The sequence below is a fragment of the Cebus imitator genome, unplaced genomic scaffold (assembly GCF_001604975.1).
Source record: "Cebus imitator isolate Cc_AM_T3 unplaced genomic scaffold, Cebus_imitator-1.0 Scaffold347, whole genome shotgun sequence".
NCBI classification, from domain to species: domain Eukaryota; kingdom Metazoa; phylum Chordata; class Mammalia; order Primates; family Cebidae; genus Cebus; species Cebus imitator.
In genome coordinates, this window is record NW_016107662.1 from 2,440,860 (window position 1) to 2,446,859 (window position 6,000).

The following is a 6,000-nucleotide window of genomic DNA, read 5'->3' on the forward strand; positions in this document are numbered from 1 at the left end:
AATGTCAATATATCCAGATAACCTGTATTCGTCTAACATTTTCACCATTCGAATAAATAATGTTTTTTGAAAAGAATTTGGCTCTTTGCACTTACAAATAAATTAAACAGATAAATATTTGAGTCAAGAATTTCTCAAAAAGAAAAAAAAATCTGGGAACTTAAATGCCCACTTTTAATACATGTGCAATTCCCTGAGCTATACTGAATATGGAGATCACCTTCTATTCTTGATATTTTTTTACTGGTCCAAGTTCAAATAAAATTTATATAAAGATATTTTTCTTTATAAAATGACTATACACATAATGAACAAAGAATTTTAGATAGTGAATATTTTCGTGGTAAATTTAAAAAGACTATGTATCTTTAAAAAATACTGTTTTCTTAATTGACAAGAAAAATTTAATACAATCATTCTTTCATCTTAGTTCAACCAATATTTTATTTTTTAACCAATAAAGTGCTTACCAGACAGTTGAAACTGTGTAAGCAAATAATAACTTTAAAAAAATTGCTTGTGATAAAATGATAGAAAAAAAAACCCAAATAATTTTAATTGAGGATTACTCTTAGAGCTATATTAATATTAATAAAAATTAAATGCTTTTGATTAATCTAGATTGGCTTGTAAGGGTAAAACACAAAGACAAAACTGAGGCAGTGAGCCTCACAATGCCTCCACTGATTTCTCTACTGGCCCTTCCTCTGCACATGGTCAATTAGAATTGAAAATCCTGTGCTGATTTCATTCGCTGGAATTTTTAAGCAGGTCAGGAAGAAAGATGTTATTGAAAAGAAAAGTCTCATCTAAATAAGAAAGGAGCACGTGGCCATCTGGTCTTAGCTATACATATAAAAGTTATTTCAGCTGAACTGCAGGCTTGATGTTTAAAAAGATGTGCCAAAAATCAAACCAAAATCTGTTTACGGTAAAATATCCCAAATGTTTCTTTTTAAACTTTCAAATATGCAATACACAGTTCATTTCCTATCTGTGATTCATGAGCCCATTTGACCCCAGCGTCTCACTGAGCTTGACTGAGTTTTACTCAGTAGAACATTCAATCATTTTTAGAACACTTTTCCCTCACAGAGTGTCAACAAGACACTGGATCTTGTAAAAATTGTGAAAATAACTTTGATAGTTTTCACTCAAATTGATTTTGAATATTGTCTTCATGTAGGATTGCAAGAATAAAATTTGAGACATGAAGCAGCCAAACCAGTTTCCCTTCTTTTCGCGTGGCAACTTGAGGTTCTTGTGCATTCTCTGCACAGTGCTCAGGCATCTACTCACAGTAATTTCAAGCCCTATGCCTAAAGGCTAAATTAAAAAAAAAATTCTCTTTTCATGTGGAGAAATGATAAGTGTTGAGTCTTCTTTTAGAAATCATTTTCATGGTAGTAAGAAACAGAGATGGTTTTAAAACAACATTTTATGCTGTTCGTCAAATTGGAGTCATATCTTTTGATACTATTTTTTGACATGAGGTATTTGCAGTAATTATAACATCAATACATTAATTCGTTCAGTATCTGATAACGCCCTTCTGTTAGTATAGATGTAGCTAGTTGAGGTCGCAATCTAAATTTTATCATATTGAAATACATTAATAGTCTTCAAAAACTCTTATAATAAAGTGTCAACAATTATTTTGGGTCAGAAGACTATATTCAAATGCATCATATATACACTAAATATACTACATGATCATAATATCAACACATGCTAAAAAAGGATGTGGATTTAAGCTAAGTCTTCAGATAAATAATTGGATTAAGAATATTCTAATATATGAAACAAAATAGTCTTGACATATCCTTGAAATAAAATATCCATTTGTTGTTTTATACATCTGCTATGTTTGTTCTGCCATTTCAAATAAATCATTGCCATTGTGTAAGAAGAATAAACTGTACTATAGTAAATTGTTCTTTCTCCGTTATGCTCTGAAAAACCATTTGTTCTTGAATTGGCGTTACGTAGTTCAACTATTTCAATCAAGTCCATTATCTTCTTGTCTTTGAAAGACGCCTTTTCAGTAACCTGTATCCCCAATGGGCAATGTCATGTATTGTTTTTTGAAAGTAGGTAAAATTTAAATACAAATATTTGTTCATTTAATCTTTGATAAAGAAATTATATAATTAATAATCAGTCTTCCGCTATATGTTGGAAGAACTGTTTATGTAGAGTCAGGCCAAGAATTTCTTAAAGAAGTTATTTATTAGTTCATAATGGAGACTTACTCCATAGAATGTCATCTAACTTATGTCACTTGCTTTCTCTAAGTACAAAATGTGTCAGTTACATGTACTTTTCTTAACAAAAGCTTTTCTTAACAATGGTAACATGAAAGCAGAAAAAGAACGAAACATTTTTCATGTTTTTTAAAACAACACATTGGCAAAATGAACCTTATTAATTTGCTGACATATACATAGTGCTGTTTATACACATATGCTTTGAAAACCCTTTCAGATTAATCGCTCCTTAGTATGCAAGAATGAAGAAGTTTTAACAGCAAATTCCAAAATTTCAAAAATTATGTATCAGATACTTGGTATATAAAAACTCGTCAGTATAGCAGTCATTGTATTCTAATGAAGATTAATTTAAACTACATAACAAAACTTGGTAGTTAAGGGGAAGTATGTATACAGAATTGTTCTATATATACATCTCTAATCAGGTAGTATGTTTTGGTAAAACTATCAAACTTTCTTTACTTGAAATAAAATGATGTACTTTTAAATGTGTACATTAATAAAAATCAGAGCACATGTTTGGTGAGTAACTATCCAGTGTAAGACCCATCAAACAGACTTGAAAATAAATCCAAACACTGTATTAGTTCACGCAAAAGTTAATTCAACTATTATCTAACCAGAGATATACCCTTATAAAAGCACATGAGAGAGAATTACTTCTAAATCAATGGTATAAAATTATTCTTTCCTTAAGAAATAAAAGTACAAAGGATTTAATTGTTACCAAATATTAAGTGGCAAATAAAAAACACCAAATCATCCTAAATCGCAGTATTGTAGCATTTTCATCCAATTTGATTTCAAAATGCTCACCATTTCTACATCCTATTCATATCATTGAAATTCAGCCACCTTTCAAATATTCAACCAGCATATTAACAAGGCTTCCTAGAACCAGGAAACTCTGACTGACTACATATCTCTTGATAAACATACCCGTCCTGCCCCATAAACACATCTTCGAAAGAAAGATAGCTGCAAATAAAATAGTCCTTTCCTGTGGGTGTCGGTTAACCCCATGAGCACGTGAACTTCCTATGGGCACACACCCAACAGACATTAGCGATTAGGTGATTGAAAATGTTGCCCGCAAAGGCGAAATTTTATACACGATGACATCACCAGCTAACCTGGATTTCTCTGTGATATAATGATATAATTGCCTGGTTGAGTGTGTGCATCTTGAGCTACACAGAGAAAAAGAGAGAGCGTGTGTGTGTGTGTGTGCGTGTGTGTGTGTGTGTGTGTATGTGACAGAGAGAGAGAAAGAGAGGGAGAGAGAGAGAGAGAGAGATGCTTAAAGAACAGCATTATCAGAAATGGTATATAACCTTCTGCAAGGTTTGCAAGAATCTTTTGACAGACCTTTGACTTTTTCCAGATTTCATGCAGCCTAAGTTCATTCAAAAATGCATTCCCCACACAAACAAATTATGTTATGTTTAGTTGGCACACTGTTAGTCCTAAAACATTCTGATAGGATCTGTGGAGATGAGATCTCTACACCAAATGAGGCATGTGCATCTGTATGATCTGCTGTGGGAGTGTTGCAAAGTCCCTTGAGACCTGCCTTTGAATGGGGACGACGTCTTGGTTTCAAAGGTAATGAAAGGGTTAAAAATTGAGGCTGTCTAGGGTAAGAGAAAGGGGATATTGTTGTCTTTAATCTTTCCGCAGTATGTGTAAGACTTCCATCCCGGATCTGCACATAGCAGAGGAATAGGCTCGGCATGCATTGCGTGCAAGCTCCTTGATTGTAGAAGGGAAAAAAAATCTGGCTGCAGTCCAGACAGGCTGGAGCTCTGTTGATCATTATGTCTAGCCTTCAGGTGTCTCAGCACACAGTGGGCGGCGGTGGGGGAGGTGTAGATAACATGAGAGCAGACAAAGAAAAAAAACGGTGTATTTTTATAAGATTATGTGAAAATTTGTATGTATTTTCAAGTCCTCCTTAAGAAAATGAATCCGAACGTCTTGGACTTTTATAATTAGAACACAGGCTCTGCTCCGGCAGCTCTCTTTAAGCCGTAATTAGTTATGTCTGGAGCCTTTGAATAATTCCTTTCAATAATTGATGGAGTTAATATTCTCTTTTAAAAATGAGGAGGATGATGTTTTTCACAAACTCTTTTTGTTGGAGCCTTTGTCATTCAAAATCTTCATCAGTCGGAATCACATTGATGTGATTTGCCTTTTAATTTCTTATAAGACTTAGCTTATAACTTTTTAAGGATTTGAACAATTCTAGAAGTAAAGGCATAATGCATTGCTAGATTACTCTAGCTGAATATAAAAAGAAAGCAGTAATACAGGAACATTCTCTCCATTTGTTTCCAATTATTTTATAAATTAAAAAACTGCATTGTATGTTGCTTCTGTTTGGAACTCCATCGAAAAACCTTACTAAGAATGTAAGGAACTTAGATGCTAATCATATCTTTGCTGGCTAGTCAGAAAAAATGCCAAATTATTTTATTCTTCAAGCATTCTTCTATAAAGAAGCTTCCGCATGCTCCCTCCCCACCCCCACATCCTCACTCCACCCTATTAGGAATTGCAAAAAAAAAAAAAATCTTTATACATGGAAGGCTAGATCCTAAGACAGAAAGCTGTCTTTTCCTTTTCTCTTTACACTGGCCACTTTCAGGCGCCTTCACTTCTGCTGGGACTTTATTTCACATTTTGTGGACTACAACACGGAAACCAGTTCGGTCTCTATCCTGATTATAAAATAAAAGTGGTGGTTAAAAAAGTGTATAAAGAAAGCCCTGGCTTGAAGCCATTGTTCAGATTTTAAGAGCTATTTGCCCCCAAGTGTCTTTGCAGTCTTTCATAGCTAATTATAATAACTGTCAGATGTCTGAAGTCCACGGTGCCCTTGTCAGTGGAGTCAGCAAAGTTTGTCTTTTATTTTTGGGAGACAGAGCAAATCTTATTAGACATAAAGAGCAAAAAGAAGTGAACTAAGTACATATGTGTGTGCCTTCATTTTTTCTTATGAACAAAGCAGCACACTAGAGCAATATTCCCATGTTCCGGCGTCCAGCCTCCTACAGCTACTCTTTGGAATGCCTGACTTTTATTTTTAATTCTTTATCCTTAACAGAATAAGGTATGCAACAATTGTCCCTGGAATGTTTTCCTGCCAGCTGAATACCCTTTAACATACACATAAAAGAGCACCCCGAAGAAATCTTTAAATATTGGATGTTGCTGACATAAAACTATTTTTAATCAGTACGCTTGACGGAAAGAAATGTATACTTACAATTTCAAAATGGTCATTTGCTTTAGTTCCTTGTCCGCAGAGGCAGAGCAGAGGCTTTTGCCAGACTGTCCATGACGCAGGTGCAGAATCCCTGTTTTCATGCCGGAGGAAGGTAGAAAGTGCTTTGTAAAGTCACTCAGAACTCAGCCACTTGTGCCCAGACATCCCTTGCTCCTGTGGAAGCTGTACTATCTGCAGTTCTGAATTGAACTAAATTACAGTCCATGTGAAAGACAGGGGCAGTGAGTCATGTGAGAGATACACAGCTATCCTATTGGCCACAAAGACATAGCTTAGGCATTCTGCCTTTTCCACCATTGGTGAATAGTTAAAACTGAAAGCATCTAGATCCTCCTCTTGAGCTTATTTGTCCTTTATGTGTGGAAGAATGACTGTAGGATTTTACAGTGACAGAATTAGTTAAGAAAGGGGCTGAAGTCATCCTTCACAGAGACTGGT

The 6,000-nt window shown here is 34.6% G+C and overlaps 1 long non-coding RNA gene across 1 annotated transcript in view; it reads right to left on the bottom strand.

The window, feature by feature from the left end:
• LOC108287572 overlaps positions 1–5,768 on the bottom strand; it is a 50,106-nt gene extending 44,338 nt beyond the window's left edge. Inside the window, exon 1 of the long non-coding RNA XR_001818388.2 lies at positions 5,542–5,768. This is a non-coding gene — a long non-coding RNA (uncharacterized LOC108287572). The remainder of the gene's footprint in view (positions 1–5,541) is intronic.
• Positions 5,769–6,000: the final 232 nt, after the last annotated feature.